Here is an 11,381-nt window from a genome sequence, read left to right as displayed (position 1 = left end):
TGCTTTCCTCACCTCCAGAGGGTGGGGGGCAGCTGTTTGCCAGCATCCACAATTTCAGGTAACTGTAGGAGGTTCTGGAATGGAACCCCCGCAGATACAGGGGCATGCTTGTATATAAATACTGTAATAAATACAATAATAGTAATAATATAAAAACAAAGAACACTGTGTGTGGTTAAAGCATCAGGTGATCCGTACCCTACATGGTGTTTGTCAGGTGTTTAAATGGGGGCTAGTATCTACCCCTCAGTGTGATTGCGGGTTCTCCCACCAAACCACGTACCACATTGTGTCTGGCTGCAAACTGAGAGCGTATAATGGCCCATGGTCTGACTTTTCCTTTGAAGGTCACTCTGTCTTTGAATGGCTGCATGAACTGGACACTGACATTTGATCTAGTCCAACTGATATAGAAGTCCATGTATTATATGCCTTACGCTAAATCAATCAATCAGGTGATGAAATAGAACCCCAGTCTTGGTCTGTCACTTTTTTCTTTGGTTGAATTGGAGCTACTTTCCCTCGTTTTGCCTGTAGGTTGGGAAAACCCCATTCAAATCTCTCCTGCGCCATGAAATCATGATGAAACCTATGGCAAGGTTCTTACTGGAAGACTGGAGCAGGTCCAGAGGAGGGAGTCTAGGATGGGTGAGGAGTCCAGAGACTGCATCCTATGTGGACAGGTTGAAAGGGATTCGCATGAAGGAGTTGAGAGAAGAGATGTTGACCGGGTGATTTGGGAACTATCTGTCAATATCTAAGGGGCTGTTGCATGGAAGATGGAGCAGCCTTGTTCCCAGTTTCTCTGGAGGATGGTACCGGGACAAGTGGGCTTGGACTAAAAAGGGGATTTCGATTAAACATTAGGAAGAACTTCCTAATGGTCCAAAGAATTGTGCAGTAGAACACTATGTCTCAGAAGGTAGTAGACTCTTCATCATTGGAGATCTTTACGCAGAAGCTGGTTGGCCCTTTGTCAGGGATGTTGTGGTTCTACGACTGGCCTACCCTGCAGGGTTGTTGAAAGGAATGAGTAATATAATCTGTGAAGCAGATTGAATACTCTGAAGTGCTTCAGAAATGAATATTGATTGCATGTAGCCGGCTTGCACAGCAATCCTGGAAGGGGCAGCCTTTGGTGTTCAAAACAAGATTTGTCCAAACTACTCCCCTCAGTGACTCACGTATCTCTGGATCTCTCCCAGCAGATCTGCACACTTCTCCAGAGCCTGTGCCCGGATCAGATGGTTTGGGCTGATCATCTGATTCTGGAGAGCGGCCAGATCCCACATCAGCCTCACTTCCTCCCCGTCAGAATATCCCAGGTTTCTGGGAGAAGGAGACAGATAGAGAAGAAAAAACACACACAATTAGTAACAAACTGATGTGGGCTAACCATATCTGCGTCACCTCCATGGATTCCCTCAAGGAATCCTGCTCAGTGTAGCATGTTGAGCATGTGTAGCAGGTCTGCACTTCAAGTGACACAGATTCAAAATTTGCACCCCAGGATTGCCTTCCCTTGTCACCAGAGATGGTAGAGATTTCAGCAAAAATGGACTGCAGGATAGTGAGAGTTGTTGGACCTGCAAAAAGGCTCTGAAGTGAGGAATGCTGTTCCTCTCCTTGGCCTGGATTCCATGGGGTTTGATCAGTAGTTCTCAAACTCTTTCATATCAGGACCCACTTTTAGAATGACAATCTGTCAGTACCCACTGGGTGAAGATATTAACCTGGAAGTGACGACATGGTTGGAAGTGACATCATCAAGCAGGAAAATTTTTAACACCCCCAGACAAAAAAATCAAATCAAATTAGAGCCCAATCCAAATGGTGCGCTTGGCCGGCACAAGTCCCTTGCGCCAGCCTAGGAGGGTTGTAAATGTGCCATAAAGCATGTGTGGAGACAGCTGGGCTGGCGCAAGAATGTGCGCCGGCCCGCAGGGGCTGCATCTAGCTTCTGTTGCCCCGACGATGGGTAAGTTCATGCCAGCCAAACTCAGCTGGCGTGTGGGTCTGGGGGGTGTGGGGAGGAGGAGTTTTGGGGCAGAGGGAAAGCAGGCTGCAGGCAGGCAGGTGGCAAGAGAGTGGGGGGTGGGGCCAGGATCCGTCACTTGTGCCGGATCCTGACCCCGTTCCTGGGCAGCATAGCGCAGCTCCGGGCTGCTCAGATCTACAACACCTCTTTAGGTGGCGAAGATCAGAGTCACAAGCTTTGGGGCTGCCGAAGCAAAGAGCCAGAGGCCAAGTACACACAACAGTGCTTTCCAGATCTCCTGCTGGAACAGGCAGGTTGGTGGCAGGGGCAGTTCAGGGGAGAATCATGGGCAGTTTGGGGCAGGCAGTAGGCTGGGCAGGGGGCTGGGCAGGGGCACCACCTCACCGCCTAATCCTAATCCCCTTTCCCTGCCCTGAACCAATCCAGAAGTCTCCTTGGACTTATGCAAGCAGAATAGCTACTATAGGTTTGATGAAACCCATTGGGGGCCAGGTGGCCTATGGGGAAGTAAGTAGGAAAACATTTGACTTATCTCCTGGGCTGTCTGGTACACACACACACATACACACACCATAGAATGCAGCATGTGCTCTGTCTGCAGCACTGTGCACTATGGGCTGGCAGGGGGGATAGGGTTGGGCCCCATGTTTCTGGCTTTGAGCCAGGAAACGCACAATGCTTTACCTTAAGGGATCATCCACCTGGCTAAGGGAGGTGCTGGTGTCACTGGTGAACTCAGTAAGCTGTGAATGAGAAAGAAAAATAAATAAATAAATAAATAAATAAATAAATAAATAAAAGATTAACAAGTTGTGAGATCCTGCACCCTTTTTTTTTTCTTTTTTTTTACACAAAAAGCACTGACTATGCCTCTCTCTATTCTCATTGTGGAGCTACACAAATATTGTGGTACTGTTGTGCCCTGCCATAGGTTGGGCCGAGTTGCAGCCCATCAACCCCACATCTGGAAGGTACCTTGGGAGAATCAAAAATCCACTTACCTCATCGGGTTGTTGAGACGCCATGTTTGACTCACACAAAGGAGGCTCACCGCAACAAACCCTATGAAAAAACTGATGAAACAAACTAGGGTTAGAAAGAAAGAAAGAAAGAAAGAAAGAAAGAAAGAAAGAAAGAAAGAAAGAAAGAAAGAAAGAAAGAAAGAAAGAAAGAAAGAAAGAAAGAAAGAAAGAAAGAAAGAAAGAAAGAAAGAAAGAAAGAAAGAAAGAAAGAAAGAAAGAAAGAAAGAAAGAAAGAAAGAAAGAAAGAAAGAAAGAAAGAAAGAAAGAAAGAAAGAAAGAAAGAAAGAAAGAAAGAAAGAAAGAAAGAAAGAAAGAAAGAAAGAAAATGCCCTTTAATGCTACAGCCTAATTTATGAGCTTCCAGAGCAATAAACAAACACAACAAAGATGGATGTATCCAGTGTATGACGAATAAAGATTGCAGCAAAACTAAAGCTATTCAGAAATGTTAGTGGCCAAGAGCTTCTACAAATCAAACTCTATGAACATAGATAACCAGTGCCAAAAAGTCTCTTGCCTAGGAGCCCAAAGCCCAAAGTCTTCTCTTGCCTAGGAGGCCAAAGACAAAAGCCCCAAGCCCATAGTACTTGATAAGTCAACCACCAGCCCTTTGTGACATCAAGAGACTGCAGTGCCTGGCAGCCATGACCTAGCAACATTCAGCTTGGTGAGTGTCATAATGTTTCTCCAGGAGGTGTGAGAAGTTTGTCTTTGGTTCCCCTTCAAAACATCCCTCCCACACTGGCTACCAAAACCTGCCATTTATGTAGTCATAGTCTGCTTTTCCTTGGTCCTTCCTTTCTTCACTTCCATGATTCCACCATGGTGTTTCCCAAAGTGTGTTCCTAGGCACACTGGTTCTCCCTGTGATCCCTTCAGGAGCTCTGTAATCACACCATTAAGTGGCTGCCATCTGCCCCCAGTTGGTTTACTCATCTGCCTTCCTGCCTTCCATTGTAGCTTTCCTTCCTCATTGTCCTCCTGTTCTAGCTCTTCACCAATAGTCAGTGTTGGGCTCTGTGCTTTGCCACTCTGTGCATATGCCAGAGGTCTGGGGCTCTCCAAGACTCCGCGCATGTGCTGGAAGACCATCTTGAGACACCTTTTGGGAACGAAACAGACTTGAGAACTTCAAGATGTCGGGGGGGGTGTGTGAGCATAAACAGAATGCTAGACACAGGGAAGTGGCAGCAAGATGCAATCTTGTGGTCTTGTGTGATCCCCAAGGTATCTTGTGGGCTGCTGTGAGATACAAGAAGCTAGATCAGATTGGCCCTGGGCCTGATCCAGCAGGGCTGTTCTTATGTTCTAATGAGAAGTGCTGCCCCAGTGGCATACCTATGGCATCTGTCACCCAGGGCAACCTAAAATTTTAGTGCCCCCTCCACTGTGAGTTGGGACCCATTAGGTGTGTTATTGGCCAATATCAGGTGGGTCCCCATTCATTTAAATGTGTTAAATTTAAATTTTTAATAAAACACCCACCTCTTTGCAGGACAGTTAGCAGCTACCTTGCAAAACTGCAGGAGCTCCATTCTTTGCAAAGCAGTTAGCAGCTACCTTGCAAACTGCAGGAGCTCTGCTCTTTGCAGGGCAGTTAGCAACTTCCTTGCAAAGCTGCAGGAGCTCCACTCTTTGCAGGGCAGTTGGCAGCTTCTTTGCAAAGCTGCAGGAGCTCCACTCTTTGCAGGGCAGTGGGCAGCTTCTTTGCAAAGCTGCAGGAGCTCCACTCTTTGCAGGGCAGTTGGCAGCTTCTTTGCAAAGCTGCAGGAGCTCCACTCTTTGCAGGGCAGTTGGCAGCTTCTTCGCAAAGCTGCAGGAGCTCCGCTCTTTGCAGGGCAGTTGGCAGCTTCTTTGCAAAGCTGCAGGAGCTCCGCTCTTTGCAGGGCAGTTGGCAGCTTCTTTGCAAAGCTTCAGGAGCTCCGCTCTTTGCAGGGCAGTTGGCAGATACCTTGCAAAGCTGCAGGAGCTCCACTCTTTGCAGGGCAGTTGGCAGCTTCTTTGCAAAGCTGCAGGAGCTCCGTTCTTTGCAGGGCAGTTGGCAGCTTCTTTGCAAAGCTGCAGGAGCTCCGCTCTTTGCAGGGCAGTTGGCAGCTTCTTTGCAAAGCTGCAGGAGCTCCGCTCTTTGCAGGGCAGTTGGCAGATACCTTGCAAAGCTGCAGGAGCTCCACTCTTTGCAGGGCAGTTGGCAGCTTCTTTGCAAAGCTGCAGGAGCTCCACTCTTTGCAGGGCAGTTGGCAGCTTCTTTGCAAAGCTGCAGGAGCTCCGCTCTTTTCAGGGCAGTTGGCAGCTTCTTTGCAAAGCTGCAGGAGCTCCGCTCATTGCAGGGCAGTTGGCAGCTTCTTTGCAAAGCTGCAGGAGCTCCACTCTTTGCAGGGCAGTTGGCAGATACCTTGCAAAGCTGCAGGAGCTCCACTCTTTGCAGGGCAGTTAGCAGCGATCTGATTTTTGAACAGCTTCAGTGCTTGAGGCTATTAGCTATCCTATCTTTCCACTTCCCCTTAGGGGACCCACCCAAATCGGGTCCGGATCCACAGTTTGGGAACCACTGAGCTAGAGGGTCCTGATCCACAGTTTAAGAAACCTTGCCTTAGCCCCACAGTAGCCACAGATCAGCCACCTGCACAACCACTGCCCTGCCTGCCGCCCCCTTGGAAAGCTTTCCAGTGCTTAATCCTGGCCTGCTCTATTTAGCCCAGCCACCCCCTGCTATGACTGCTCCGCACTGAAGTGCTTGGATGGCTCCACCTCCTTTTTTCCCTCCCCACCTTCCCCTTTGCTTTCCTTTCCCTCTCCCTCCTGCCTGCCCCCACCTTCCTTGTCAAACGTGCAGGAAGCGCACAAATGTTTTCCCCTCCCCCACACACAAGCAAACCAAACAGCCCCCCTCGGATGAAAGTCAAGGAGACGCTCCCCCCACCCCCTAGACTTGGGAGAGAAGAAAGCATGGGGCCAGCGGAGGAGCTGATCCGAATAGCCAAGAAGCTGGAGAAGATGGTAGCCATGTTGCACGGTGTCTTCAGGGTTCAAAAGCAAACTCAGCAGACTTAAATCGTGGTGATTTCCAAGCATTTATTCATTGCCAGCAATGGGCTTCTCTTGGTGTTCAAAATGGGAAACACAGAGATCTGTGTTCTCTCAGTGTCTCCAGAGAAAAAGCAACTTTCCAATGCATGTTTCATTTTAAGTACCCCTAGGTTCTTTGTTCTAAAAATCTTACTGCTATTCATTAAGAGCTGATGATATCAGAAATGGAACTTTCCTTTGATTGGCCACAGGCCTCTAGCATTGATTGGCTGTGCCATCTAAGGAGAGTGCATTTGAATCTCTCAGGTTACCGCTTGTGCCATATTCGGAAAGCTCCTCCCCTTCCTGTAATGCTAGCACTGTTCTAAAAAGCCTGTAGGGGGCACTGTGCTTCTATCCTATTCAGAGCTTAACTTTTATATTTTCTTTATTTCTTTAATTATGCCTCTGATAAACTAGTGTTTAGACTTTTTATAATTCTCAATTTATTCCTCTTTTGATTCTGATTTCAAACATTTCATATTTTGCTTAAAAACTGAGTTTTTAAGGGTTTTCTTCTCTCTGTAGAATCTCAGCTTTGCTCTGATGATTTCAGAAGACAAGCTGTGTTTTTCTCTGGAATCTCTTCAACTGGGCCCCTTCTAACATTCCTTAGATATCGGGTCCTGCCAGTTTGATTAACTATTCTTATACTTAAAACTTTCTCTGGCGCCTGGGTTTCACTCCTTAAACTGAGTTGCTTATTAGTTAGCTGACAAGATATAATATTTTTGCTAGATAAGAATTTCAACTGTGAGGAGTTACCCATTTAACACATTCCAGATTTGTTCTACTCGTCTGATTTGAGTCACATTTGAAACTTAAATCCTTTCCATTTAGTTTCTCTTATTAATCTAACTCATATTAACAAAACTAGAATTCACCCTTTCATTGTATTTTCTAACTGATTAGAGCAGTGAAGAATTCAATTTACTTGCTAACTTCTATGATCTAATTATAAGTCTGTACCTACAGAGTCTCTTTATCTGTGGCATGCCATAAATTCTGGAAACTTAGGCTGAGACAGATCTGCTTATTAGCTGGCTAAGTAAACTTAGCTTTTCTCTTTCTTGTGGATTTTATATTCTGGCTTCGAATAACATTAGCAATTAAACTTTTACGCTTGACTTATATTGATTAAGAATATCTGCAAACATCCTATGTATTTCTACTTATTACAAGCAAACTTGAAAGTCAAAAATCCCTTTTGACTTTCTGTGTATTTGAATGCAAACCACTGGCTCTCTATTCAGTTGCAGGTATGAAGTGTCCCTTTAGATTAGAATGATCTTGCTTCTGTTTTAGTCTACTCGAATCCATCTTCATGTAGCTTCTGTTTACCTCCTTGCTAATGATTTTATGACCTTTGGTAATTCTCATTAGATTTTATTAGTTTTATTAGTGCTGGTAGCAGGATCTTGTAACCCTATCCCCTTTTATTGCGGCTTCAGAAACTTTAGAATGCTCCCTTTTGTTCTGAAGCTCTGCTAAGCGTAAGAAAAATAACTGACCTAACTATGATCACTCATTCATATCTAATTCCCAAAGTAAGCTTCCCTTAAAATTCAACATATTTGTTCTTCCTCTCTCTCTGTGTTTTCCTTTTGTTTAAATCCTATTTTCTCTGTCCAAAAGCAGCCCATAGGTTGGAGGGGGGTTTACGTTCTTAACTCTTTGAAGCTGTTGCTTGACTCTAGATATCAACTTAATTAGCTTGACAGTTTCTTTGAAACCTCTTATCTAATCCTTATGTCAAATGGTTTTATTACTGGGGCCTCCCGTGCCATCCTAGCTTATGACCTCTGCCTTCACCCAGCTTTGGACTCAGAGGGGTGACACAGAGTTCATCTGATTCTTACCTTATTCCCTATTTCCAAACTTATTTACTCTTCGCATTATTAAACATTTGTTTTATACTGATTCACTTTTTGCATTTACATTATTAAACTGATTGCTTATAAATAAATTAGGTGCTCTCCTTTCATTTTGTTCTTATAAAAGAGCAATTGGGGATGTATCTTTGATTCCTTTCCAAGGAATGTCTCTACTAACAGACTCTGCATTTCCTTTTGATGACACCCAGCTTGCAGACAACAGCTGTCTTTCTCTCTGAGGCTTCTGGGCAAAATGGATTCCAACTCAAATATAGTACATTTTCCCTATATCTACTAAGCAAATGGTTGCTAAACATAACATATATGCTGAAGTCTTGTTTGTGAAATGCTTTTTGAACTGTCCTAAGCACAAACATATTGCTTTGGTCATGATAAAGACATATTTTTTCCCCTAACATAACATAACGTTTGGTTGGCATAGGTTTGGATTGCTTTTCAAACATACATTTGAACAAAACATCATGACATTTCATTGTCTTCACTGAGCAGGTATACATTCTGGTCTCTTAGAATAATCTTGGCTGCCTCTATGGCCTTGTCTCAGCCAGGAAGCACACGGTAGGCGCCACTGGGAGGATCTGGCCCCGATCCTTTTGATTGGGGGGGATCAAGACAGAGATGCCCCAAGTTTGGGTTGGAGGAACCCACCGCTGTTATTACCCTGTCCCACCCCTGGACTTCTTCCTGGTCTTCCGTCAGCCCAATCCTCTGCATGTCTACTCAGAAGTAAGTCGCATTAAAGTCAGTGGGGCTTGCTCCCAGGTAAGTGTGGCAGCCTCAGAAGGCTTTTGCAAACCGTGGGGCTGCTAGATGGAGGTAATGACATAACAGGGGGATGCAAAGTGCTAAGTTTTGCAGGGAGCCTCGCCACACAGTAAGCAAGCAGGCTCTCCCCCCTCCCTCTGTGTTGCCCCCCTCCCGCCCAGAATGGCTTCGAAGGAGAGGGTCCGCTTGCACCCAGCGGTGAGACTCCCTGCCACACTTAGTGCTTTGCACCCCCTTAGCTACGCCACTGGATGGAGGAGCACAGCCCAGGAAATAAAGCCAGCTCCAAAAAGGGGAAGCTGAATATTCATGAGGCTGGGAATCTGGAACAGGGCAAGTTTATGCTCTCCCAGTCAAAATGGATGCATTGAGGATGTGCACTTGTTTCCTCTGAAATCCAGTTGGGTTCCGCTTGGTGACGATGAAGTTTTGTTTCTTTTCTTTCCCCAAATCATACCTGATTCTGTTTTTCCTAGGGTTGCCAGATGCTAATGGGGACAGAGTGCCTATACCAGCTATTTTCAACCTTTTTCATTTCACGGCACACTGACAAGGAACTAAAATGGTCAAGGCGCACCATCAGGTTTTTGACAATCAACAAGGCACACCATGCTGCCGGTGGGGGGCTCACATCCCCCATTGGCTCTACTAATAAATGACCTTCCCCCAAATTCCTGGGGAACATCTGTGAACCTCTCGCGGCACACCAGTGTGCCATGGCACAGTGGTTGAAAATGGCTGGCCTATACCTTAATCATTGAGGGCCAAATGTAGCCCCTGGAAGCAATTGATCCGCCCCACATTATAATTGGGTTCTCCCAGCGAGATTATTGGGCTCTCTTGAAAATATGGACCAGATTTGCACATTTTCTCTTTTGTCATTTGCAGCTCATGAGTTTCTGAGAACCAGTTGCTCATTTCTGGCCATCATCTGCTTAACTATGTCACTTTCTGCTTAATGATGTCACTTCCATCCCTCAGCAGGCACCACGAATTTAAGGACACCCCCTCCCTTCCGCCCTCTGTATGAAACCAGTTTGATACCCCGATATAGAAGAGGGTTTTTGAACCTTTCCCTGTTGAGCTTCACCTGCCAAAATTCCCTCTTCTATACAATGGTTAAAGGTATAGGAACTCTGTCCCTCTTTGTATCCGGCAACCTTAGTTTTTCAAGGCATAGCCCTCCCTTCCCCCTGTCCTGAGAGTGGTCAGTCCCTATGAGGATTGGGGGGGGGGGAGTTGTATGTAGACAACAGGTGTCTGGCAAGAGTCTAACCATGTAAATTTAAACTTCAACTGGTGTGGATCATGGGGAGGCCAAATAAAAATAGGGTAGGGTAGAGAGTGTGGGGTTTGGCCAGGGTTCCCCAAACTGTCAACTACCAGGACAGTATAGCTCAGCCTTGCTGCTATGCCGGGCCAATGCTGGTTCATGGTAGGAAAGGAGATATAAACGCTAGGCATGACTGTAACCATTTTCACAGTAGAAGAAAAATATTTGCAAGTATGTGTATTCATTTAGAATTATTATTTATAATTAGCTGGGAAGGGAGCATAAGTTCCTATAATTCTGTTGGACTCGGTGGCCTGGCCAAAATGTGTTGGTTGGAACGTGGCTTACAGGCTGTGGTTTAAGGACACCCCCCTCCCTTCTAGGAGTCACCTCTGCAATTTTGATCACGAACCATACAGATGAGATGCTTGCGTTGGAAAAGAGGCCCTACAAATCAATTTAATGCAGTGGTTCTCCGTGGGGGGTCGTGACCCAAGTTTTGGTGGTTCATAAAGCTGATGGGGCAGATTAGGCGATGTGCATCAAGGGTTAAACAAGCTGTGTCTTGTGGGGGGAGGAGAGGGAGAGCACTGCTGTCCAATCACCATTATAGCCATATCTCTTGGCACTCATCAATCAGGTAGCAGCCTCTAGGGCAGTGATTTTCAACCTTTTTCATGGAGTCTGAGACTCCTGACTGAGAGTCATTAATGTAAACAACTTAAGTGCATAAGTCTGGGTGTGCTTGCTTACTTTTTTCATGGCGTGAAAGACCTTGTGGGGCCATCATTCAGACCGGGTGAGCAGCAGGGAAATTCCAGCCAGGAGGCAGGGAAGGGTTAATGTTTTGGCTTTGCATTGAACAAGAGGTGGGGGATGGGAGGCAGCAGCAGGCTCTTTTGTCCATCTTTGAAGGAACCAATGATAACACAGGCCAACACACACTTTGCTTCCTTAAACGTTACACCAATTCCTGGGTATATTTGGGGTGCTGATTCCACAAACGGCATCTGTTTTGCCCTATCACGTCTAGTTTGGGAGATATGCTTCATTAGTGAATAGTTCAAGCAGCTTCCTCATGAGGAAGCCATGGTGTAGTCTCCAAAACTAGACATGATAAGGCAAAACGGATGCCATTTTTGGAATAGGCACCCCAAATTCATATCAAATCACCATAAAGTTTGGGAAAAACTTTTCTGACCCTCAATTTTGTAGGCCTGTGTAATTGGACAAAGGATGAGTAGAAGGAGGAGCCCAAGGGATGGGGGTAGGGTTCTTGCCTGGGGAGTGACTTGGGAAGCCGGGGGGGGGGAGGTGTGTGGGAGGTGGTTTTAGCAATGGAAGAGAAACTCATGGCTTCA

This window comes from Tiliqua scincoides, chromosome 10 (assembly GCF_035046505.1).
Source record: "Tiliqua scincoides isolate rTilSci1 chromosome 10, rTilSci1.hap2, whole genome shotgun sequence".
Classification (NCBI taxonomy): domain Eukaryota; kingdom Metazoa; phylum Chordata; class Lepidosauria; order Squamata; family Scincidae; genus Tiliqua; species Tiliqua scincoides.
The sequence above is the reverse complement of the archived record's forward strand: the minus strand, read 5'-3'. Positions refer to the sequence as shown.